This window comes from Dermacentor variabilis, chromosome 8 (assembly GCF_050947875.1).
Source record: "Dermacentor variabilis isolate Ectoservices chromosome 8, ASM5094787v1, whole genome shotgun sequence".
In the NCBI taxonomy this organism is placed as follows: Eukaryota; Metazoa; Arthropoda; class Arachnida; order Ixodida; family Ixodidae; genus Dermacentor; species Dermacentor variabilis.
In genome coordinates this window covers 133,483,610-133,510,650 of record NC_134575.1, presented here as the reverse complement: position 1 = coordinate 133,510,650, position 27,041 = coordinate 133,483,610, and the positions used below count along the sequence as shown (strand labels likewise).

At 48.2% G+C, this 27,041-nt stretch overlaps 1 long non-coding RNA gene across 1 annotated transcript in view; it reads right to left on the bottom strand.

Annotated features, from left to right (window-relative positions):
* The window catches only part of LOC142591283 (uncharacterized), a 31,578-nt gene extending 6,651 nt beyond the window's left edge, over positions 1 to 24,927 (bottom strand). The window contains exon 1 of the long non-coding RNA XR_012830436.1: positions 24,861 to 24,927. This is a non-coding gene — a long non-coding RNA (uncharacterized LOC142591283). The remainder of the gene's footprint in view (positions 1 to 24,860) is intronic.
* Positions 24,928 to 27,041: the final 2,114 nt, after the last annotated feature.

Sequence of the window (27,041 nt, the reverse complement as noted above, 5' to 3'; positions counted from 1 at the left end):
ACGAAGACGATGACTTCGTGTATGCAAGCGAGGTGCTAGAGAAGAAGAAGCCTGAACTTAGCGCGTGTGCTAGTTGTCTCGATAAAATACCGCTATCCGCTCTTGTCGCAAGTGAGCCGTGACACTGTGGAGGTGCTGGGTCTGGCATCATCGCCTAATGATAGGAACGACTCTTCCGAGTAGCCCTGCATCCAGCCGTGCAAGACATCATCCACGCGTCGAGACACATGTGCACTGCGCAAGCCACCGCCTGCAAGGTCTGTTCTCGGAATCCGGCCTCTTGTAAGGAACTTTGTCAGCGACCTCACCGACTCAGGAAATGGCGCTTGCAAGTTCAACACAGGTGACTGTTCAAAACAATCTAGTCCCCACAAACTTTCATGGTGATACGTATGAAGACGCCGAAGACTGGCTGCACCAGCACGAACGTGTAGCTACGGTCAGTCAGTGGCGTGTGGACCAGAACCTTTCCAATGTATACTTCGCTCTTGAAGGTAGAGCAAGGACGTGGTTCCAAAACTGCGAAGCACATTTGACAACGTGGGACGAATATTGCCGTCGGCTACTTGATACCCTCGGAAGCACTGATCGCCGAGATAATGCACAACGCCTTCTCGAGTTGCGCATTCAGAATCCCAACGAAAGTGTTTCGATGTTTGCCGAGGACATGTCTCGTTCGTTTCGCCGCGCGGATCCCAACATGCCTGATTCAAAGAAGCTGAGCCATGTCATGCGCGGCGTTAAAGAACAGCTATTCGCTGGTCTCTTGCGTAACCCGCCTACAACAATGGATGAATTCATTAAGGCAGCCACAGCAATCGAGTTGGCGCTGCAGCAGCGTTGGCGGCAACATGAACGCCTGACCAACGATGCGCCTGCAGGAGCCGCGGTACTGACAGGGACAGATGAGACCTCGCTGCGTCAACTAATAAGAGACATTGTGAGCGAAGAGATTGCGAAGCAAACTGTGACACCGAAGAAGTTTAATGTTGCTTCGGTCGCCGAAGTTGTTCTTCAAGAAATCCAGCAAGCATTTGCTTCACCTGAGCCACTCCGTGAACCGTGTCCCGAGCCTCGCTTCGAGCCGCGCGCATACAGCTATGCAGACGCTGTCCGTCACCTGCTTTCTACCGTGCCAGTACAGCAGTACCACCAGCGGCCGCCTATTGCTGCCGGGATACAACGGGAGCATTACAGGTGACCCCAGCTTCACAAGACCGACGTATGGCGCATTGCTGATCGCCGACCATTGTGTTTTCACTGTGGCGAACAAGAGCATATTTATCATTTTTGCCCTCATTGCCAGGGTAGCAGCTAGGAAATATCACCTTCCACTCCGCGACAGTTTCCAGAGGGACATCCACTTTTCTACAACAGTGTCACCCGGGAAAAAGGCAGCTCAGCTAATTTCCGGTCGCGCTCGCCGCCTCCGTTACGTTATTCTTCGCCGAACCATCGCAGTTTCGCCGACCTGGTAAGAGGCCGCTCTCCAAGCCCCCGGCGAGGAAACTGAAACCAGTGACCTCCGGGGGGGGGGGGGTTCAAGTCGTCGAACCACCGAAAATCCCCCATTATTACTGAGAAACGAGCAGAGCAAGCCGGAGAAATAGAACGCCGACGAATTTGTGAGTGCTGACCTACTCTTAACGATTGATGTTCACGACCTTTGCTTTAGTTGATACTCGAGCAGACTTTTCCATAATGAGCGGCTTAAGAAAGTCAGAATGCAACGGACGGGCCCTTATATTTGAAATGCCGGGTGCCAGAGAATGGCACCTGCTGGAAAATGTACGGCACTGCTCCAGATGGGAAATACAGCTTTTGTCGCCACTTTTATGATTTTAAAAGAGTGCTGCAGATCATTCATCCTTAGAATGGACTTCTTGCGGGGTTATGGTGCCGTTGTTAACATACGGGACGGCGAGATAACCTTGTCAACTAGTACAGACACGAGCCATTACGAAGAGCGCTAACGTACATGGTTACGTGTCACCGACGACGACGTCTGCATACCACTGCTATCATGCAGTTTTGTCTCCGTCAGTTGCGGAGAACAGTTGAATCAGGACGGTGTACTTCTGTTCCATCAGGGTGTTGCCATTGCTTGGGGTATCATCAGCCTAATCGGTAGTCGCACAGAGGTACTACTGACAAATTTCACCAATGAACGCCGGCACATCAGTAAAGGCACCGCAGTGGCATACTTTGACGAAATTGACCAAGTTCAACACTGCTTTGCTGTAAAAGAGGAATCGACCACCGATATGATGCCACGTGCACCCGTCGTCGACGTTGATCCAGGTTTAGCGCCGCAGCAGAAACAAAGTCTCAAGGAACTGCTTGCTGATATTAAGGACTGCTTATCCACAAAGTCTTGAGTACGTCAAACACCACTGCCGAAACACCGCATCATTACGGAGGAAACAGCAATACCTATCCGACAGCATCCGTATCGCGTGGCTGAGAAAGAGCGCGAAGCAATACAGCAGCAAGTCAAGAAAATTCTAGAAGATGATGCCATCCACCCGCCAAAAAACCCTTGCGAATCGCCCGTAGTAGGTTAAGAAGGATCATGGTAGCGTGCGGTTTTGTATCGATTATCGCAAGCTCAATCAGGTTGCGAAAAAAGATGTGTATCCCTTACCACGCATCGACGATTCCCTCGACAGGCTACGTCATGCACGTTACTTCTCATCGATCGACTTAAAAAGTGGATACTGGCAAATAGAGGTCGATGAGCGGGATCACGAAAAGACTGCTTTTGTGACGCCTGACAGGCTCTATCACTTCAAAGTTCTCCCTTTTGGTTTGTGCTCCGCCCCAGCCACGTTCCAAAGGCTAATAGATACTGTTCTCTCAGACCTTAAGTGGAAGACTTGATCAGTCTACCTAGACGATGTGATTGTTTATTCTGCCACATTTGATGAACATCTCAGACGGCTGTGGTTAGTTTTTCAAGCCATACGGACCGCTGTGCTTACCTTAACACCTAAAAAGTGCCACTTTGGCTATAAATAACTACAGTTTTTGGGCCACGTTTAAGCCACACAAGTGTCAGACCTGATCCTGAGAAAATCGCAACCGTCGGAAAGTTTTCCAGGCCTGCAGACAACAAGGCAGTCAGATGCTTCCTGTGCCTATGCGCATATTACCGGCGATTTATTGCGGGTTTGGCACGCATCGCATTACCACTCACCTGCCTAACCAGAGAAGATGTCATGCTTGTTTGGGGCGAGGAACAGGACGCGGCATTTAAAGGGACACTAAAGGTTACTATTAAGTCAACGTGGACTGTTGAAATACCATCACAGAAACCTCGAAGCGGTTGTTTCGTGCAAAGGAGAGACTTATTTTAAGAGAAAATGCGTTTTGAAGCGTCCGCGTACCTCTAGCGCAGTTCAAATGACCCGCCCTCCGATCGAGGAGTACTGACATCATGGTCTCATAGTGACGTTGCGCCATCGGTGAGTAGAACGGCGTCCGCAGACGGCGCTACGGCCTTTCTGTGCAAAACACGAACGCGCGGCCAGAAACAGAGCCAAGACAGAGCCGACAGCAGAGCGAAAGCGGGAGTATGGTGGCTAGCGGAAGGAGAAACGAATTACGTCCCACATTACGTCCCACGGCACACGGAGAGTCCGTTTTCGTTAAATTATAGGCTGCGGCGAGCTCGCAGCGTGGTCGGCGTGGTCTATGAGAAGCGACGAGCCTTTTCGCACTCGCAACAGGGCATAAAAATGTGCGAATCGACGCAAAACTCGGCCTAGAAACGTGCTTCGCCACAGCCAGGGCTCAATACGACCCAAGCTGGAACGACCCAGATGTCGTTTCCCGCACCGCCACCAGGCGCCGCTACTATACCTCAAACTCCAGCGCAAGGCGCCCATAAGCTGGTACTTCATTCTATGACGCTAACTTCGACGCTCGTCGCAATGGACCCTGACACCGACAGATTGGCTCGCGATGGTGGGCTCAACTTCAGCGATTTGAGCACCGACGAGCGCGACCTGCTGCTGAAGGCTCGCACTGCCGGCGTCGTTGCGTACTACGACGGCGGCCTCGACACCGGCTCTCCGGAGCGGGAAAGCAACGAGGGCTTCCCACGACATCACATGGACGTGGCATTCTCGCTGCTTGTTCCAAATGAAAGTTTCGCGAGCCAGCAGAACCCTCACAGCACGACGCGATAACGAAACTACTGCAACTCCAAAGCGTGCGCGGCGCAGAGTCGAGCGAAAACGAAATCTTTCGACCACCCATACTACTGAAGGGTAACATCAAAATGTTATTTTTTTTAGAATCGAATAGACGTAGACAAGTAGCATTTTCTTCCGTCTTATAATCGAATGAAATGATATTTTTAATACGAGTAGTTGAGTATTAGTAACACAAATTATGAGGAGTCCTTTCGTCATCGGGCTAGTACCGGAATGTCGCTGGGGGGTCTCAAATCGTGTCATGCATTTACCTCAATTTCTCGTTTACTAAAGCTCTGTTCGCGATTATATTGACGCCTTAGACGTTCTAGAACATTGCACTACCAATTTAACCTGACTTTCTGGTAACCTTTAGTGTCCCTTTAACGAGTTGCAGCACCGTCCACAAACTCCGCCTCTTCTTGCCCACTTTGACGTGGATGCGCCGACAATGATCCACACCGACGCCAGCAACGTGGGTCTAGGCGCCGTCCTTGTTCAGCGGCAAGACGGCGCGGAGCGAGTCATCGCTTACGCGAGTAGAACACTGTCACGTGCTGAGTCGAACTACTCTACCACAGAGAAGGAATGCTTGTCTGTAGTATGGGCAGTTACCATTTTCCGCCCCTACTTATACAGCCGGCCATTTCAAGTCTTAATTGACCACCATTCTCTCTCTTGGTTGACTAACATGAAAGATCCATCTGCACGTTTGGCACGCTGGAGCCTACGGTTTCACGAGTACGACATGACAGTGGTCTATAAATCGGGAAGGCAGCACTTGGACGCTGACTGCCTTTCCAGATCACCGATCGAGTCGTCAGGCGGAGATTATGACGAATCCAGTCTTTTTAGAAGCTGTTGATGCGGCCACCATCTCTCAACAACAACAAGAGGACGAGGAGCTCGCTTCACTAGTTGATTTCTTAGAAGGCCGCACCACAAACAAGCCAGGACTGTGCTCAAGGCACCTGTCATCATTGTGCATACGCAACAGTGTGATTTTTAGGAGAAATTTCTCTTCAGCAGGGAAGATATATATACTAGTGGTCCCTAAAACTCTCCGCATTGAAATCTTGCAGGCCTGTCACGATGAAGCTACCTCAGGCCACCTAGGCGACACAAGAACATTAGCACGGATCAAAGAGAAGTACTACTGGCCAGGGCTTGAAGCACAGGTGAAGCGCTACGTTGTAACGTGCCTTGACTGTCAGCGACGAAAAGTGCCACCTACGAAAGCTGCCGGACTATTACATCCGGTTCCAGTGCCGGAAACGCCGTTTGCACAAATCGGGATAGTCCTTTTGGGCCCATTCCCAATATCTGCGGCAGGAAATAAGTGTATCATAGTTGCGACAGATTACCTCACGCGATATGATGAAACCAAGGCACCTGCGAGGAACACAGCAGCCGAGGCCGCACAGTTCTTCATCGAAAACATCGCCCTGAGGCACGGTGCTCTCGCAGTCATCGTAACCGACAAGGGAACGGCGTTCACGGCTGACCTTTCGCGAACTGTACTCACCCTCAGTGGCACGGCACATAGAAGGACGACAGCCTATCACCCAGGCACGTACCCAAGGGGGGGCCTCGGGGGTGGGCGCCCCCCCCCGAAATTAGGACGCATACCCCTCCCCCCCTTCCTGCCCACGCCACCACATCTCACACACATTCCTAAAGTACCGCGAAATCAATGTTGAGACTTGACAGGTATTCGGCGGTCAACATCTTGCTGCCTTTTTCACTCCTTCTGGATGGCGACAGTTATCGGCGTCTCCTGGGATGTGAAGGCCAGTTTCCTCATCAATGCGGTGCTCGCGCGGATAACTCCAGGTGCGTTCAGTTGTCACCGTTTATTCAACGGTCACGCGCATCGTTGTTGCTTCGTTAGTTCAACCTTCTTCATTTAGACCGATCCAGGGACCAGGAAAGGGATTCGGTTCGTGGTCAGCTGATCTGTATGCACATGTAACGAGTTGGGGCCAGAGAAAATGCCAATTGCGTTTAACTTTTCTTTTTGTTTCAATATTTCCTCAAGTGACGGCTCGCCGCGATGCGGACAGATCCTCGGAACCTTATACCGGTGATATGGGTTAGATAAGGAGGAAAATAGGATAATGCGAGACAGCGTCCATCATCAAACCCTGCAATAACCCTTACACTCATAGGCAATATGACTGTCACCCTTTAACTCGTCTGGTTTTTCCGTAATTGTACAGCTCTTTTCGTGCAAAATTTCCAACTGGAAACAAGAGTCGCAAGGATTTGAGAAATTTAGCGATCGACTAAGCGAGAGTGCCAAGGCAACAGCCAAACAGGGAGAAAAAGCGAAAATTAACAAATTTAACCGTTTTTTATGAAAATATTTATGGAGGAACATCTTTTTACTTAAAAAGGAAATAGAGAAAACGCCGCGTAGTCCAATTACAATTCCGTGTGGTCTGAATGACGCTGTTTCAGTTCTCATTCGAGCCGCCTAATGTATAGCCACTTCTCTGCTGTGCATATGTAGGCGTTTTTCTAACCTTCCACGGTGGGCGCAGTACCTGTGGAATCGCAGCTTCCTGAGCCATACGCGATTGTACGCGCCTGGAGGCCACGCATCGTTACGTAACTTCCCAAATAACAATACGAGTCGGATGTGGCACTTAACTTGTTAGAGTAGTAAACGAGGGACTAAAAGAACTGTGATTGCCCCGCAAATATATATTTCGTTCAATGCTAATTGAAAAAAAAAACGCTACTATAGTCGGACACAACTTAAGTCTGCAATGAAGCCCCGCCCACGCCCTTATAACCACCAGCCAATGTTCCTCCGTGAGGCTGCAAATAATTCGCGCTTAAAACCTTTTCTATAGCCCAAGTAAGGCGGTAACTACAAAAATAAAGTTATTAGCGCGTAATTTTCCCTCGCCTATTATAGTGGAATGGTGAATGCCTAATTCTTTATTGAACTGAAATAACATGCTTGCTTCGCTACAACTATTTGCAGAGCGTCTACCAACCGAGACAACCGGGAATTCTAAGCGATTTTGAGTAGCCTGGCAAAACTCAGGGAAAACTCACGGAATTTGTACCTCTATCAGGGAAAATTAGCTGTAATTTTATTGAAAGGGGCGAAAGTCGCGGTAATTCTGGCTCGAGTTCTGACAGGAATCGTAATGAATCCTCTGTGACGACCTGTCGTCGGCTGGAGGAGTTGCCAGTGTTCAGTCAACGACCAACTTCCCGGATTCTCCATAATTTGGACGGCTTCACGGCACCGCCACCACGTACCCCATACAGTCATTGTATGAGAACGTCTGAAATTTTCGGACGCAAGAACTCTTAGCCGTCCGATTTTCCGGACGTTTTGCCATGACCACAGATTCGAAACGACATTAATCAAAGCCACCACCACTGCCATTTCAATACCTCGCCGCCTCGAACCGGCGCTCTCGCACACAGATCCGCTGGCAGCCGTAGCCACTACTGCCGCAACGTTAGGCCTAACTGCTTCGACGTTCGCTATGAAGCTTCTTGCCGTTGGGTGCCGTGTTTTTTATTGAAAGAACTCGCTGCTGTCAGCAATGGTACGGACTCTTTGTGGTCCTTGCGATTGGCTTAGAAGCTTGGAAAGCACGGTGCGTTGCATAATGCCGGTTCCCGAAAGTCAGCTTTGCCTCGATACAGCAATGTTACTTGGTGAAGCATAGGCAAAAATATTGCAGTGAAGCATAACAAGCGTGGCAAGGGCCAACGCCACGGGACACAGTATGTATTCCTTAATTATACACGCGTGCACCCGGTATTTCCAGTCACAGTAGGAGCACCAATATGCCTAATACGTGTACTGACAGGCCTGCAGAGCATTTTCGAATGTGCCTGTGGCGGTTTGAGCCCCTAATGGCAGTAAATGACATGCAAATATATTTTCCAACTGGCCGGTTTTTTGGACGTTTTCGTGGCCCCTAGGGAGTGGATTGGGAAGAATTGGGGATAAAAGTTAATGGAGAATACCTTAGTACCTTGCGATTCACTGATGATATTGCCTTGCTTAGTAACTCAGGGGACCAATTGCAATACATGCTCACTGACCTGGAGAGGCAAAGCAGAAGAGTGGGTCTAAAGATTAATCTGCAGAAAACTAAAGTAATGTTTAACAGTCTCGGAAGAGGACAGCAATTTATACTAGGCAGTGAGGCACTGGAAGTCGTAAGGGAATACGTCTACTTAGGGCAGGTAGTGGCCACGGATCCAGATCATGAGACTGAAATAACCAGAAGAATAAGAATGGGCTGGGGTGCGTTTGGCAGGCATTCTCAAATTATGAACAGCAGGTTGTCACTATCCCTCAAAAGGAAAGTGTATAACAGCTGTGTGTTACCAGTACTAACATATGGGGCAGAAACCTGGAGGCTTACGAAAAGGGTTCTACTTAAATTGAGGACGACGCAACGAGCTATGGAAAGAAGAATGATAGGTGTAACGTTAAGGGATAAGAAAAGAGCAGATTGGGTGAGGGAACAAACGCGAGTTAATGACATCTTAGTTGAAATCAAGAAAAAGAAATGGGCATGGGCAGGACATGTAATGAGGAGGGAAGATAACCGATGGTCATTAAGGGTTACGGACTGGATTCCAAGGGAAGGGAAGCGCAGCAGGGGGCGGCAGAAAGTTAGGTGGGCGGATGAGATTAAGAAGTTTGCAGGGACGGCATGGCCACAATTAGTACACGACCGGGGTTGTTGGAGAAATATGGGAGAGGCCTTTGCCCTGCAGTGGGCGTAACCAGGCTGATGATGATGATGATGATGATGATGATGATGATGATGAGGGAGTTCGAAAAATCGGACGTGGACTGTTGCAACTAACCAAGAAGATGCTTCAAATTGTCCGGGGGGCGAACGAGTGGCGGAAGGAGGACAAGAACAGAAAGGACCTACGCATTCAGGAATGAACGAGAAAGGAAGCGTGCTGCCGCCGTTTCGAAGGGGCTTGAGCTCAAAAAAGAAAGTGTTGGCTGATGGCGAGATGCAGGTGTCCCTCATCCAAAGCGAAATAAACTCTTTTAAGCAGTGAACACCGCACTAATGCGTCATGTCCGGGCTGCGAGTATGTCAGGACAGTTGAGATTGACTTATGAGCTGTTGAGATGGAATCTCAATTATGACAAAGTTCGGGCTTCATAATATTGAGCTTGCTAACAGTTGATAGAAATAGTTCATATTCAAAAATGTTTGCTTCTGTATGCATCTCCTTCTTATTCGTATTTGAGAATGTCCGACTCCATTTGCAATTTTTTTCGAAGACATCTTGTCTGGTGTGCATTTTTTAACCCCTCCCTTCTATTTTTTTAATAACATAAACACTACTCCTTAGTATTCAAATTGGATTAAATCGTTCCTTTAAATTTTTTGATATGCTTATTAGAGATTGACAGCAATGGCGGACATGGTTTCAGGCCGTCTTGACATAAAACATAGTTCTGCATAACTCAGGGAATTCTGCAAAGCCACCCAGTGAAAACCTGGACTACCCAGAGAATTTGGAAATGTCAACTTGGTAGACACCCTCATTTGTGAAGTTTGACTTCAGTTGGTAGTGAAGTTTCATGCGAAATGCGCAGGCTCCATACATTTTGTCCATGTCTGTTGCACACCTCGCTGCTATCCCCAATGAAAAGACTCTTCAAGAACAGCAGGTGCTCCGGAGGAGTTAAGTACGACGTCATTTTGAAAAGACCGCATGACGACGATCTTTCTGCTTTTGTGATTGGCTGGCGGAGTAACACAACTCCTCGTGCTCCGTGTGCCTTTGTGGCCAACTGCTGTTCTTTAATTTCTATTCCACTAATGTAATCTTTATTTTTCACTTTCGGGGGGCTTCTTACCTTTTTCTTGGCAGTGTTCTTCCTGCGCTTCTTTCCAGCGCGAGTCCATTTGACGTGGTTCGTTGTTTGCCAAGTGAAGGAGAGGCGTATCACACAGGCGTACCCGTAAAATACACCTTATTTCATTTCTCTTTTGTGGGTTTACGCGTTTTTTTTGGCGAATGGTGGGCGTTATTCACATTTGTACTAGTAAAGGTACCCCCCCCCCCTCATTTACATAGATAAGTTACCTTGGGTTGGGGGGGCCGAAAAGAAATCCTGGGTACGTGCCTGCTATCACCTGCAAAGCAATGGACTTACGGAGCGCCTCAACAAGATTCTCGCTGACATGCTGTGCATGTATGTCGATGTGGAACACAAAAACTGGGCCCAAAAATTATCTTACGTAACGTTTGCTCATAATAGGGCCAGGTAAGAAACAACAAGAATGACGCCATTCAGTCTCTTGCACGGTCCAGAAGTGACTACAATGCTGGATGCTATGCTTCCTCATGATTCCAGCGATTCTGAGAGTGACGGCGCAGATTTTACAGAGTGCACCGAAGAAGCAAGGCAGCTCGCGCGCGTTCGCCTAACTAGCCCGCAAGACCGTGATGCCCAACGTTGCAATCAACGCCATCGATGCGTCGTCTACCAGCCCGGCCAAAGACTCTGGGTTTGGGCTCCAGTACGCCGCCGAGGCCTCGCGGAGACCGCCGATACTTCGGACTATACAAGTTTCTACGACGCCTTAGTGACGTCAACTATGAAGTCGTTCCTCACAGCCCATCCTGCTCGAGGTGCCGTCAGGACCTGCCTGAGACTGTGCACGTGGTGGGCATGAAACCTTATGTTGTGTCGGCTGGCGCTCATCGTGATAAGAGCACTCTGCGAAGTGCGCATGCGCCACTAAATGTTAAAAGCAGAGTGCCCCTTGCTAGCGGCCCTCTCTTTCTTGTCGAGCCTCAACCCACAAGCATGGGTTAATAAACGTCGTTCACCCGGAACTTGCCTGATCCTTTTCGACACGCCTGGCGCAAAACGTAACACGTGGCGACGAGGATGGGATTTTGAAGAGTTGCGCAGCGTCAAGGAAGGCAAGTGTTCTCGGCATTCAGCCTCTGTTCAGTATCGACGATTGAAGAGTGCTGCTTTTTCTTCGCTGACTGATATCATGAACGAAGAAGCCAGTGCAGGTTCGACGCAGTTTGCTGCTCAACTGGGCCAGATGGAACCATTCGACGTTTCCACGAATGACTGGGCGTCGTACAAAGAACGGCTGACGTCGTTTCTTATCGTCAACCGCGTTCCCGAAGGTGACAGAGTACATGCATTCCTGAGCTTCATAGGCCCCAGTACCTATAGTCTTCTGAAATCACTGGTTGCCCCGGAGCTGCCTTCTGCCAAGAGCTTCGAGGTACTAACGAAGACGCTGGGGGCCCATCTGTCGCCGAAACCATCGGTCATTGGCGAGCGAGCGAAGTTCCACAGGAGGCAGCAAGTCGAAGGCGAGTCCATTTCTGATTACGTTGCCGAGCAACGGAAGCTAGCACGAACCTGTGATTTTGGAAGCGCTTTAGATGAATCCCTCCGGGATCGCTTCGTCTGCGGCCTGTTAAGAGAGGATATACAGCGAGTGCTGTTCACCGAGGATAGCAAGCTTACGTTTCAGAGAGCGGTAGAGCGCGCTGTGGCTATGGAGGCGGCAACAAAAAGCACTGCGGAAGCCCGTACAGGTGTGTCTACAGCCAACCCCATGCATAAGGTACAGGCGACTTCGAGTGTCAAGTCGCACGCATGTTTTCGCTGCGGGTCGCCGAAATATTCCGGCAAAGCATGTCCCCACGTAAATGACAAATGCTTTAAGTGCAACAAAAGGGGACACCTGCAACGAGTTTGCCGTAGCCCCTCCGGCCAGTCGCGGGGGAAACGCCCCATCAAGGACACTGTAAAAACGCTATCGGTGGTATCCCGCTCGGAAGTGGTAGCCGTAAGAGGCGTATCTGCTCCCAGTATTGAGCCCATCATGGTACCGATGAAAGTAAATGATGTGACAGTCCCTATGGAGCTAGATACAGGTGCCGCCGTCACAGTCATGCCTTTCAAACAATACCGCCAATTTCTTTCATCAGCCAGGCTCAACCCGACAGAAGTGAAGCTCCGCACCTATACAGGAGCCCTGGTGATCCCAAAAGGCGTCCTGCAAGTCAAGGTGCAGCACGGTGGCAACACGGCGAGCCTTCCTCTATACGTCGTCGACCAGGAGGGGCCACCGTTGCTGGGTCGGGAATGGCTTCAGGCAATTAGGCGGGAGTGGAACAAAATCTGGAACGTCCACCATCTGCCAAGGTCAGTGCTGCCTTTTTCTTGTCGTTTAGAGGAAAGGCTGCACGCCTTGATCACAAAGTACGACTCCCTATTTAAAGATGAGTTAGGCATGATTACAGAAGAAAGGGCCGAGCTGTATTTCAAGCCTAATCAGGCACCGAAGTTTCTCAAAGCAAGAAACGTGCCGTTCGCACTGCAAAAGGCGGTTGAGCTTGAACTTTCGAAGATGGAAAAAATGGGCATCATAACGGCCGTTGCCACATCAGATTACGCAACGCCAGTGGTACCCGTTATCAAGAAAGACGGTGGCATACGCCTCTGTGGCGATTATAAGGTGACAGTGAATCCGTGCCTTGACGTCACGCGCTACCCGTTGCCGAAGGTCGATGACTTATTCGCGGCTCTGTCTGGAGGCACACATTTTTCAAAGATTAACCTGAACCGCGCTTATCAGCAAGTGGTCATGTCTGATGCCTCAAAGCAATACCTAACCTTGAACACCCACAAGGGATTGTTTGTCGTCAACCGATTACCTTTTGGAATCGCTTCCGTGCCGGGGATATTCCAAAAGATAATGGACACGATGTTGAAGGACCTCAAGGGTGTTTGCTGCTACCTAGATGATATTTTGGTAACTGGGAAAACACTAGAAGACCACTTAGCTAATCTCGAAGCGCTGCTGGAGCGTCTTCAAAGCCGAGGTGTCAGGGTAACGAGAAGTGCTCGATTTTTCAAAGCGAACTTCACTACCTTGGGCACAAAATGAGCGCTGAAGGCATTTGCGCATTGTCAGAAAAAGTTGACGCACTTATCCAGGCACCAGAGCCGAAATCAAAAAAGCAGCTTCAGTCTTTGTTGGGCGTTGTCAACTATTACAGCAAGTTCGTGCCCCAGCTAGCAACGATAGCTCAACCATTTTTCAGACTTCTGCAAAAAAAGGTAGCGTGGCACTGGGACGAGCATGCTAGAAAAGCGTTCAACCAAGTGAAAGCGCTATTGGCACAACCACCTACGCTCGCACACTATGACCCTGAAGGACAACTTAGGCTGCCATGCGACGCGTCTCAGTATGGTGTAGGAGCAGTCCTATTTCATGTCTACGATGACGGCAGGGCACGGCCCATTGCTTACGCTTCACGAACGCTATCTGAAGCGGAAAAGAAATAGTCAACTGGAGAAAGAAGCGTTAGCCATCATTTTCGGTGTAAAGAAGTTCCACTTCTACCTTTACGGGCGCTCATTCACCTTGGTCACAGACCATAAGCCTCTTCAAACAATATTGGGCCCGACAACCGGTATTCCCACCATCGCAGCTGCTCGTTTGCAACGCTGGGCCGTTACATTGGCAGCCTACTCTTACAATCTTATCTTCAAGAAATCGAGTGAGAACGCGGAAGCCGATTTCTGCTCGCGTCTGCCGCTGCCAGATCTTGAAGCGGAAACCAAAGAAACAGAAGAAACATTTTATTCGTTGCGATTGAACTCGTTGCCTGTTTCTAGTCGAGATATCGCGGCTGCCACATGTAAAGACCGAATTCTTTGTCAAGTGAAGGAATTCACAAATGTGGGATGGCCCGCGTCGATCAAGGATGAACAGTTGAAGCCTTTTTTTCGCAGATGCAACGAACTGACGGTGCATCAGGGATGCGTCATGCTGGGCGCAAGAGTAGTCGTGCCTGCAAAGCTGCAAGGGTTCGTTCTGGACGAACTCCATGACGGCCATCCCGGCATCGTGCGCAGCAAAGAACTAGCACGCAGCTACGTGTGGTGGCCAACTATTGAGGCGGACCTCGAACTTCGTATCGGAAGCTGCGCTAGTTGTCAAGAGCAACGTAACGCTCCAATCAACGCACCTCTTCACCCGTGGTCATGGCCGACTTCACCGTGGCAGCGTGTTCACGTAGACTTTGCGGGACCTTTTCGGAATACCATGCTTTTAGTGGTGGTCGACGCACATTCTAAATGGCCAGAGGTTTTCGAAATGAGATCGACAACTACAGAAAGCACGATTGGTTGTTTGACTGATCTCTTCGCACGTTTTGGTTACCCTGAAACAATTGTTTCCGATAATGGACCTCAGTTTGTTTCGCAGGAGTTCAAGCACTTCGTGCAGGCAATGGGAGCGCGCCACGTCCTCACGGCTCCCTACCACCCCAGCTCCAATGGGTTGGCAGAGCGTTTCATCCAGACCTTAAAGAATGCACTGCGCAAAGACGGCACAGGAGGAACATTGCAGGTGAAGCTGCATAAATTTTCGCTGTCGTATCGCAACACGCCACATGCGACGACTCGTGAATCACCAGCGGCGTTGCTCCTAGGACGACGCTTACGCAGTCGGCTAGATGCCGTAAAGCCTTCCGTTGGGGAAAGAGTAGCACACAGACAGTGCACTCAGGCATTAAGTCGTCCGTGTCGCGAACGTCACTTCTTGGTAGGCGACAGCGTGTTAGCACGTAATTATTCTGGAAAACCAAAGTGGGCTCCCGTTGCGATTGTTGCTCAAACAGGACCTCTCTCTTTCCAAGTACGTGCAACCACCCCGAGGGGCACCTTCACCTGGCGTCGTCACCAGGATCAGCTGCTACAGAGGCCTGCAGTGGACGTTACCCCTAGGCATGGAGCAGCTGGCGAAGTTACGACCAGCGAGTTCCTGTTTTATCCCGAGACTGCCGGCGCACCAGTGCCTTCCAGTCCACAACCGCCCATGGTAACTCCGGTTGCGCAACAGGCAACACCAGCACCCGCCGAGGCAAGACGCTACCCCATGCGGAATCGTCGCCCGCCGGATAGATTCTAAGCTGGACTCTGAGTGACTGTGTGCTCCATTAAAAGGGGAGGTGGTGTTGTGTCGGCTGGCGCTCATCGTGATAAAAGCACTCTGCGAAGTGCGCATGCGCCACTAAATGTTAAAAGCAGAGTGCCCCTTGCTAGCGGCCCTCTCTTTCTTGTCGAGCCTCAACCCACAAGCATGGGTTAATAAACGTCGTTCACCCGGAACTTGTCTGATCCTTTTCGACACGCCTGGCGCAAAACGTAGCACCTTACTTTTCTGAGTGACATGGACGTTCTCTGGTTGGCTGGACACTGGGTGCTACCCGCCGAGCATCGGGACGATGCACCTTCTGGAGGGGGGCAACTGCCGCGACGCCGGCTGCACCCAACCACGCTGACGACGAAGACTACGACCTCGTGTGTGCAAACAAGGTGCTAGAGAAAAAGAAGCCTGAACTGAGCGCTTGTCCAAGCTTTCTCGAAAAAGACCGCTCTCCACTCTTGTCTCAAGTGACCTGTGGCAATATATATATATATATATATATATATATATATATATATATATATATATATATATATATATATATATATATATATATATATATATGAGAGAGATAAACGCAACTATGCTGCACTTTACGGCCGAATAAGACACACCACCTTATGTACTAGCCTTGCAGTAAACAGGAAAACCATTGAAAGTTACCGGGTATCACACTCATGCGGCAGCAGGATCATGTACAGCTACACTCACAAAAAAAAGCAACTGACCACGATACACCACACTTAGGCCTACACGGGAGTCGATCACGTGTTCAAGGAAATAGTACCCCAGTTTATGGGAAACTCGAGTCTTTTTATGCTCAACATATACAGCGTTCCGAAGAAAACGCTGGGACCCCCAGACAATTTGGCACAGCAAGCGAGGCAGCTGCCTGGACAAAACGGCATGCACATACTAGGAGTCTTCAAGGAAGTGCACAAGGTGTGCCGATACGCCAGACACACTAAAACGGGAATGACCTTGTACAACGACATACAACATCACTGACTTAAGATAGCAACAGACCCGACATATCCAACGAGGTTAGCAGCAGAACTACCCACGACATGTGTCTCGATCTTGCGCTCGTGTCCAGATTACGGCACGCCAATGAGAAAACACTAACGAGAGTCTAGGAAGCGACCACTTCATGCTCGGTATCGCTGCACACGAGAGAAACTTCCCAAGAAGCGAGATACGCTCCAACGAAATCACGAAGTGGACCAAGTTAATGAACGAAAGAGAAACGCTAGAAGTCCAAGCAACAAGCGATACGGAGGGCTGGGCTAAAGAACTACAGGTAACACAAGCCCACACTCCAAGGAGGTTGTGCTCACCACGGATAATCCGGGAATGGATCCGCGCCTCTTACGCATGCGGGAAGTTGGCCCTAGTCGCCTGAGAAGATGGCGAAGACAGCTGCACAACCATAAGCTAAATATTCGGATAGCGAATCTAACGGACAGGTAGAGCGCTACGCGAAGCGATTTGCATGACAGAATTGGGTCACTCCGTCCAAGGAACGCTGGGTTCTGCTCAGAACGTGGGCTATACTCAAACATCTACTAGGTCCGACGCAGAGCAAGCGAGAAAGCAAGCAAACGATAAGCCGAATACTGCCCATATACCCAGACACATACGATAAGCTATTGTGGGCCTTATAATAGTGATGCATTGGTCATCCGATACTCGGAACACAGCCAATGGCTGACTGCACGGAAATGGAAAACAGCAAGCTTGGCCGGGACGTAACGCTTTTCGAGCTGATGCGAGCGATCCTGAGACTCATTCGAAACACCACCCCAGGCAAGGTTGGAATCACCATGTTACTAAGTAAGTTGGATGATGCAAGTGTGCAGGCAATACTGAACCTCTTCAGTGTACAATGGAAGAGAGGAGCGTTACCCGCGCAAATTAAGCTTGTGGAGATCATGCTAACAACAAAGCCAAAAGCTAAAAACGCCTCCCTGCTTGGAGAACCTAAAATTTATGTTGCTCCCGCCTTGCTTCCATTATTTGCTGGAGTGCGTGATCCTAGACAGGCTTCACACAGAGTCTGTCTTCTTGTTGTCTGATGTGTTGTGCCTACAGTGATGCCAAATACAATGCTTGGTTTTCGGCCCAACTAATGACCGCCAGACGTGCTTCTGCAGCTGAAACAAGTATTGAATACAGAGACGCCGTTCTACCCTAAATCACTTCTTGTACTCTGTCTCAAGGGGGCTTTTGATAACACGCGGCATTAAGCCGTACTAGCCAATCTGAGTGACACGAATTGCGGCCGACTAACTTACAACTACGTCAGTGATTTGCTCACGGAACTTACAGCCGCAATAGGACTGAAAAAAAATGGGGTTGCAGCGAGTAGACACATTAAATAGAGGAACGCCACAAGTAGCAGGGCTGTCGCTGATAATTTTCAACGTGGCTATGATGAAACTCCTAGCCAAGCTAGAGAAAATACGAGGGATCAGACGTGCCCTGTATGCAGATGACATGAAGATAGGGACGGTCGGAGGGTCCATAGGGTTACCAGAAAAGGCATTACAGGGGACAGTAGACGTCATGGCAACATACACGGAGACAAGCAGACTGCATTGCGCGCCGGAGGAGGCGGAGCTCCTCATAATCAGGAAGCACTCACGAGGAAGATCGAGAACCGTGGCACCAACCATCTACCTTCGAATTCGTCCTTGTGAAATCCGCAATGTGGACATAATTTGTATTCTCACCTTCTTCATTATCATCAGCCTACTTTTTATCCACTGCAGGACGAAGGTCTCCGCTTATGACCTCCAATTACCCCTCTTCGGTGCCAACTCATTCCAGCTTGCCCCAGTAGGACCTACAAAACGCGACCAGGTGGATCTTTCGCATGATGCAATGACATACCACCAAGAACACGGGACTCAGGGAACAGGACCTGATCAGAATAGTGCAAGCGGTGATTGTGATCCGAATTATTTACTGAGCGCCATGACTAACATTCGCCAGTTTGGAAGTGGAGACTGCCGACCGGCTGATACGCAGGGCCTATAAGCATGCGCTTGGGCTACCACATGGAACGGCCACTTTTCGATTTAAGGAAACAGGGGTGTCAAACACGGCGCAGGAAATCGTAGAGGCTCGACCGGTAAGCCAATGGGAAACGATACAACGCACGTTAGCATGACGCTGCGTCTTGAAACGTCTTGGTTATGCCGTACGGAACACCAGCGCAGAAGCATATCTCGCCACACGAATGCAGAAAATTAGGAACATGCAACCGAGCTTACACATCGGACGGCGAGAAGCCCAAGCGCAGGTGCTCGTGAGGAAATCTGAGAACCGCCCCGATGTCGCGTATTTAGACGCAGCGAGTACCGCCAGAAGCACCGTATTCGTCATCAGTGTAATTTACAATCCAGGGACCGAAATGAATGCGTCGTTGGATTGCGGAGCGAGCGCTGCGGAGGTAGAACTAGCGATAGCGTTAGCCATCAGGACGAGACCGCACTGGCGTTGTGTCAGAGTTCTCACAGACTCTCAGGCACCATGCAGAAATTTGTACAGCGCCAAATTTTCCAGGGCCGTGATTCGCATTCTGAGTGGAGAGCACCAGCTCCTACCAAACACACAAATCGTGGGGACAGTGGGGCACGCGTCCTTGCAAGGTAATCGGCAAGCACACCCCTACGCTCGAGCGAGTGGACCGCGGGAGTCAAGAGAGCGACGCGCCAACCAGTTGCACCTCAGACCAATACTATTAACCTACACGCCCATGTTACAACACTATTGCCTTTAATGAAGAACGCTACCACCACCTTAGTATGGTCTCACGCGAGAAGAAGGCGTAATATGAAGGAAACTGCAAACAAATGCATGTGCACACTGCAGTGTTTACGATGCCGTAAACCCCACGCTGTATTCGTATAAACGCCCACACTGCCATCAATGAATAATGCACATGGTTTGGGCTGGAGCAAGTGAACCACAGCTCACACACATAAAACACCCATCTACAATGCAATGGGAGGCAGCGCTGCTCTGGCTCGACGGATCAGCTCAACCAGGCGTATCGAACGAGACAGGCCGCTAAGGGCGCTCGACTCCTGGACTGAGGAGACCACCCACTTCTAAGCGGAGGAGTTACCTATGCTCGCGTCTTCTAATATATACAATTTATGCTCTCTCTCGTGTGAGGGTCTCCGGCATTTCGGCGAATAGCAACCGTACTTCCATCGGTTGCTGCTTTTTGTTCGGATATGAACTAAGTGACCGGCCAAGCGTTAGGCCAGTACACTTCCAATGCTGCGGTGAACGTTAGTTTCCTGGCAATGACGAACAGGACTTCAGGCAGTTGCAGCCAAGCAGATGCCAATGTTTCGTGGTATTTCTTGACGCTATATAACTATTACACTCACTGCGCACTAAAACACACAGACAGAGAATAGACAAACGAGAGTGCTCGGGTTTGTCTTTTCTTCGTGCGTGCTTTTTAGTACGCGCTGTGTGTAATAGTTATGAAGATGTACCGATTCGCCCAGCTAGCTACTGTACTGCGTTGCCGCTAAACCCTCGCAGTCTCACTTAAGGAATGGGTAAGGGCCGTAGATGTGGCCGGCTTCTCCGCCATACTAGTCTAGCGGGGGTGGTAGTAGGAGTCGTGCAAAACGTCCATTTCTTGTGGGAAGTTGCGCGGGAAGATGCACAGATTTGCGGCACTACATGACCTCGACGTGGGCTCGGCGGATGAACATGACGACAGGCTGCGGTTGCGTAGCTACGCACTTCAGGCTTGGGCTGCACTGGTTCAGGAACTCCCGGAAAGTTCAGGATTCCTTCGCGTAAAATGTCAGCGATTCAGGCCGCTTGCCCATGTGAAGAAGGGAACAACTTCTTCAGCACATCTGTCGCAACATTTGTGATGGTCTCTCGCTTTTTGTCGGTACCTAGAACTTGGACGCCTGCTTAATTTCTCTTGAGCGTACTGCAATTCTGTCATCTGTTCCGCCTCTCTCGATGTCTTTAGCCTCGGCACGAAACTATTCAGTGGCGTCTGGCGGGTTTCGTATCAATGCAGCGAAAATGTTTGCTCCTTGCCTCGTATCAAAAACCTGACCTTAACTTTCCTGGTCACGTCTCGGCAGGCGTGAGGAAAGAGCCGGACAATTTCTCCGCAAAGATTGTAACGTTCGAGTTAGGAAGTTTTACTAGAATTTCCAGGAGAACTTTAGTTCATCCACGTCGGACGACGCTGGTGAACAACTTAAGGAAGTTGGTGGAGAAGAGGTTCCGGATTATTAGATTGGGGTGCCGAAATCCATACCATGTTTGTGCGGTGTATGACAATGCGAAATATACTTGGTGAAGTTTTTCTTCATACGCTCTGTTGTTGTACGCTGACTGAATATCTCTGAATATCTTTCTGAATATCTCCAGAAAGGTTTTGGGTCAGCCAACGAAGCTCCACGGAAGGAAGGGGGCTCTCTTGGTTGTAAGCGCCCCATGGCTGCTGGCAAAGAAGGTTCTGTCCTTAAGGCGCCCGACTTCGTCTTTGTCTTCCTGATCATCTCGTGTGGAAGCGTGAACTTCGAGGGTAAGTTGGGTAGCTACAAGATAGCTTGATGATTTGACGCGATGTTGGTGTTGTCTTCGCGGTTCCGGCTTGAATAACAGCATCCCTGAAGCGACCGCACAGGAACCCAGAAACATCTCCCCTAGATGTCACATTGCAGTTACGATGAAGGACAACGCAGTCTCAAAGCTGACTTACAACTTTAATCCTTTACTGGGCGAACTTGTGCCCGGCAAGAAATGTAACGCTTAAGCACAAGGATAGAGGCAAGCGAAGTCGGTGATCGTAGAGAATCTGATCAGCGTACTAAACGTGTTGGCTTCTGTGCACGACTCGTCGTTTGTTCTAGCGTAATCGGTGGTGCTCGCGTAGGCTTCGGAAAGTACAACATCATCCGCGTCGCCCACACAATGTGATTACAAGTTTCTGTGACATAACCGGCACAACATAGGTTAGCTACAATAAGTACGAATGTTGTGGCACATGCAGGCGCGTCTTGTGCCAAGTGCTAACGTTTAACATTTGCTAGCCGATAAAAAGCAGTCACCAGTAAAGACAAAGCACACCTTTCCATATTGCTGTGACCTGATCAGGATGGTGCCACGGGAGTAGTACTGATCCAAGAGAAACACATTTCTTTCGTTTATCAGATTATTCACCAGGAAATCATTTCAAACATTCCCTTACCTTCGCCATCAGCTCGCCTTCATTAATGCAAAAAGAGTCGCTGTTTCGCCCTAAAAGCGAACGACAAATTGCGATAGCATATTAGTAGATAGCTATCTGAAGTAGGAATAATAGCTTTATAGGCCATATGAGAACATAAACATTCGCCTAATAACTAAATTAACAATGATTTAATGTGTAAGTGCGACGGAACGTGGACGTAGAAAGAAACAGTCTTTCTACGTCCTCGTTCTGTCACGCTTACACATTATATTACGAATTGACACCAACTAGTCCGCCAACGTGTTTTAACTAAAGTAGGAAGCACGGCGTCACCTACGCACAGCTAAGCATGAACACATCTCGCTCGAGGAGCGCCACCACTCGCTGTGAGAGTCCTCGATTTAGGAATCGCCGCAACAGCAGCGATCGAATTGACCTTCGTGTATCTCCGGCTTCAGCGTGAAAGAAACACCGTAAGCATTGTACATACGAAAGTACCAGCACCACGCGCTGTCTGGAAACGTCGCAGATCGCCTTCAAGAGACGGTGCCCGCGCGGCGGCGCCCTAAGCAGCAGCCGCCGGCGCAAAAATCACCCCCTATCCTTCGCCTCACCTGCATGCCTTACGCTCGACGGAAGAGGGCGTGCTTTCGTCACGCCTTACTCGCTCGCACACGCGAGTATAGGACGTAATAGGACGCGTTCGCCTGCTCACTCTCGCATGCTTTCACTTGACAAACAGCACACGGTGTGCAGTTTCAACGCCCTTTGTCTTTAAATGGAACCTCGCGGCGACGGCGGCAGCTGCAATGCTCCTGAATTGTTCATATAGTTGCATATAGTTCATATAGTGCATTAGAACAGGCTATGATGAATATATATGACAGTTTTAACGGCCACCGTGAATGCAGTAATTAACTATTCCATAAATATGTATTTATGTCACAATGCTGAAGCGGTTATGCACGTTAGTTTTCTTATATATGTTGAAATCACATGTTGGAATGGGGACAACTTGGCTCTGGGATTTCGACGCATTAGCTGGAATAAAACGGAAGTACATCGCGTTACAGTCTGTTTACTAATATACTACATTTCAAGAGCTCGAAAAATTGCAATACCTAAGGAAATCTTGGAATCCGTTGTTATATAAAACAAAACTAGTTACTTTCCCACGGCGCCTTTTTGACAAGCATATAAATTATTTTTATTCCATGCAGTACGAACCTCCTGCCTTAGGATCCTGTAGAACAATGTATACATTATACAACAAGGACAACCTTGGCTAAAACACTAGGCGCAACATTATGGGACAGCAAATTGAGGATTCTGCACCCCGCTTGTTGCTTCTGGGATATAGCGTCCTCGGATGTATTTTAGTAAATCAAGTTAGCATACGTGGTGACTGCAGTAATCTCCGTTATAATTATGGTACGGACGATAAATTCATTGCTTTATTTTTGTGTACTGACTGCACAATTTCTTTGAAAGCTGTACCTAGAGTGTAACGCGCTAATCTAGTGAGGTCTAGATAAATTTCTACAATTTAAGTTTAATAGTTTCGCGCAGATATTAAAATATGCGAAGTTTTGCTTATCGCTACATTTGACTGTGAAACACAGGAGCTCTGTATCAGTCAGGCAACCTCTTGTGCGTTTTTGGATCAAGCTATTGCAGAAAACGCTTGCTGATAGTGACCACTTTCATTCAGTTATTATTTCAGCAAAGAGCGTAGTTCAGGCCCCTTAAGTTTTTCTTCTTGGCCGCATAGCACGCAGTTCAGTACGTATATTCCAGCAATATATATATATACACACACACGGGGTATTTCAGCCAACACATTCAACAATTATTAAAGGTTGCCTGTGGCAGATAACAATAATTCTAGTTTATGATGTGGTCTGCTCGGAGAGGCAACCATTACTTGCACAAAAAAGTGAACTGCATAAGCGAATAATTAACAAACGTTCACTAATTCAGTTATAACTAATTATCTTATGGCCCGTATTACAATCTACAAATTCTAGGGGTGGAGTTCGCAAGGCTTGGAATGAATTATCAGTATGACACCAGTTTCGATGTATTTATTCCCGAACATTGCGGAGAAATGCATTGGCGTTCCAGTTACTTTTGTGCTTGAATACACAAAACAACGTTTTTATAAGGAAGCACCTGGAACGCCTATGCATTTCTCGGAAAGGTTATCTATACCTTGCTAATGTATGTTTGATAATTCAGCACCTATAGAATAACCCAATTAAAGCGAAACCTGCAATTGGAAGCTTGCTGAACAGTCATATAGTTATTTGAATGCATCGAGACAAGATCCATTGCATCAGTTTTCATAATAAACAATGTGGTTGTGCATGATATATGTGTAAACATAGCGGCATCAAGCGGCATCAAGCGGCAGCGACAGAGATTAGCAGCGACTGCACATAAAACAACTTTATCAAGTTCGCAGTCGAAGCAGCAACCAGTTGCCAACGATTTGTTTATTTCTACAACAGTGCCCCTCTAGAAAAAACTCCTCATCGGTTTGCATGTAAGAAATTGCAAAGGAATCATCTTTACATGTTGACTTTCAAACAAACAAACGTAGTATTCGACAAACGGCCCAATTACGCCCCCTTAGAGCACCTAACTGAAGCACATAACATCAGTGGTACAGTAAAAAGAATTAATAAAAACTACACCAAAGACACAGGAAATGAACAAAAAAAATTGCATGGCTAAACAAGAATTATTATGATGTTCACGAATAATTCATGAAAACACTTCGCCTAAAAAGAAGCTAACGACGCTCTCCGCTACGCCTGCTAAACGCTACAGCTATTTCCTACTATTCTGACAAAGGCATAAGTTTTGATAACATTTTTTATTTCACCTTTTCCTATAGTATTATGGCACGGGACTAAATATATCCTGGAAAAGTGCACTAAGCAGCGGGGAGTGCTCTAGAAATAAAATGGGCAATGTTGACTACGGCTCCACGGTGGGCTGATTCGTGTTACATTTTTTTAAAGCATGAAGATAACACGAAAGCAGTGTACACCAAGTGAAGCAACAAAATTGCTGGAAGATATCCTTATTTCCAGCTGAGGAAGAGGAGAAAGGGCATGCATTTGAATGGACGAAGTACATAACAACACTTGCAACTAACAACTGCTTCAGGGTTTTAGGTGTCTTGACATGAAGCATCACGTAAGCAGCAAATTTTGCAATGCCGAAATATCAAGTTTTTTATAACATTACTAACCTTTTCTTATCTAAGGTCACAGTTTATAAGCATTCCTTTGCAATGCTCGATATATTTACTGCTCCTTTATTGGTCAGTTAATTATTCCGCATATGTCTACGAATAAGATATTTATATATCATACATAAGCACTGTATTAAAATAAACTAGCAGTCTTTTTGGGGCCGCATTTGTTAACTTCTTACCTTGTTCTGCCGTAGTTGCGACGAAACAAATTTCGGAGGCATAAAGAATAGTGTAGCGTCCCGATACCTTTGGGTCCGTTTCCTTATCCCCTGCAACATATAAAAAGATTGTCGCAACATTTATTTCATGCAGAAGGAATTAATTTAGAAAAGTAGCCAACTATGCATCTAACTTTCTTGTTTTTCAGCTGGCATAAAACAACAATAAAATCGGACTATGACACTTTATAGATGAATAACCTTTTTTTTAAGTTCACGGCGATCCATGTACAAGAAAATCATGCTTTCAGGTACAGGATATTGCGATCATCAATGAAAGCTGAATTCACAAGTCGTGTGGCGTGTCTGATGTCACACACGAGGAAGCATCGCTTATGAAGCACTACGTCGGGAGATGTTGTTATGGCACAGATTGACACAGTGACAATGCTTGGGAACCCGCAGACTACCAGGAAACCGGTGTGAACAATTTAAACCGCAGCATTTTATCCCTAGGACTCTCCAAACCTCCCGAGCAACAGCACTTGCAGTAGGGCTCGGCTATTGGTACTTCCTTACACGCACAACGCTGTTACAAGTGTCTTCAACGGAGCCAGCTTCCACCTTCGCATTATCATGCATAGCCTATCTTTGAAATTTCCTGAACCATGAGCACGAAGCTTCTTTTTCAAAACTATCCCCTGTATATTTTTTTGACAGAAATGCACCTTTACTGGTTGTCAAATAAGTGTTCAGGCCTGGTGTAGGTATTGCTGCATCAAGCTCACTGCAACGCACTCTCATTTTGCCTTCTGGCTTAAGGTTCCCTACCGAACAAATGGGCCTAATTTCATTCGTGTCAAGGAGGAGACGAGACCGGGGGCGCAGTAACGTAAAGCTATTCCCAAATTTTCTGTTCCAATTTTGCAATAAGCCCTCCGCGATTGGTCAAAAACTTTTTTGGACCAAACCCACTTCGCCTATCTGTCACGCGACGCCATGAAAACTGCAAAAGCTACCCCTCTGATATGACGTGTGGACACTGATTATGCATGAAAGGACCGAAGAAAAGAAAAATAGCCATTTCTGATTCGCCGCATTTTCGTCATTAGCATTCGGCTATTGGTCAGATGTTTTCAGGCTGCATCCACAACGCCTGCCTGTCACGCGACGTCACAAAACCGCAAAAGCTTACCGCGTCAAAGTGACGTGTACGCGTTAAAGATGTATTAATAAGCCGAACAAAACTGAACATTCTTCTGAATAGCCGCAGGCTGCCCCGTTCTGAAAGGAATAAAAGATGGCTGCCGCTGATCGCTCAAGCACTGGCCAATCACACCTGCCGGAGAGCTTAGGTTTATTTGCGTACAATAAAACTTTTGCGTGTCAGTGTAATGTTTTCGAGCACTTTCACCATGTTTACGACCTTGCTTTGCCAACTCTTCTTTGCTGGGGATCCGTTTTAGTGCCATTCTTAAGCTTCCGTAGCATGCCGCCACGATTTTCGACCAGCCACCGCAAGCTAAGTAAAGGAACGCGGACCAAACGCAAACGCTGGCACCACCCTCCTCAGCCGGTTATAGATTTTCGGTGCACTGGCTCGGCTTTATCGAGTCCCTCTCCACTTGAGCGTGCTCCTCGCCTCTTGTCAGCCAATTAGATAAGACAAGCCGCTCAGTGTTATTCGTTTATAAAGCAAACAAAATTAACCTCCTATAAACGAGGAGAGCGCTTCATTGGTCTGTTCAGACAACCCTGCGGGTCACCGCCCGATGCTTGCGTCGGCGGTTACGCAAATTTGACATCAAGAGATTGGACTAAAAATATATTTGAATAGGTTTACGTTATACGGCCCCGGGTTTCAAGTGATTGTTTCCTGTAATGGTCTAGCCTGCTAATCTTGCAACAGGACCGCATGATTCTTTACGTTGCACATGCACTGCACTTATGAATCCTGTGCAATTCGGATGCCACTGGAGCAGCTGTATAACTTTGGCCTTGTATAATGCGCACCTGGAGCACTATAACGTAAATTTGTTCCAAACTTTTCTATTTCAATTCTGCAATCAGCTTACCTCGATTGGTCAAAAACACTTTTGGACCACCCCCACTTCACCTGTCTGTCGCACGACGTCACGAAAACCGCGATAGCTCCGCATCTGATATGATGTGTACACACTGATTATGCATAATTTGATGGAG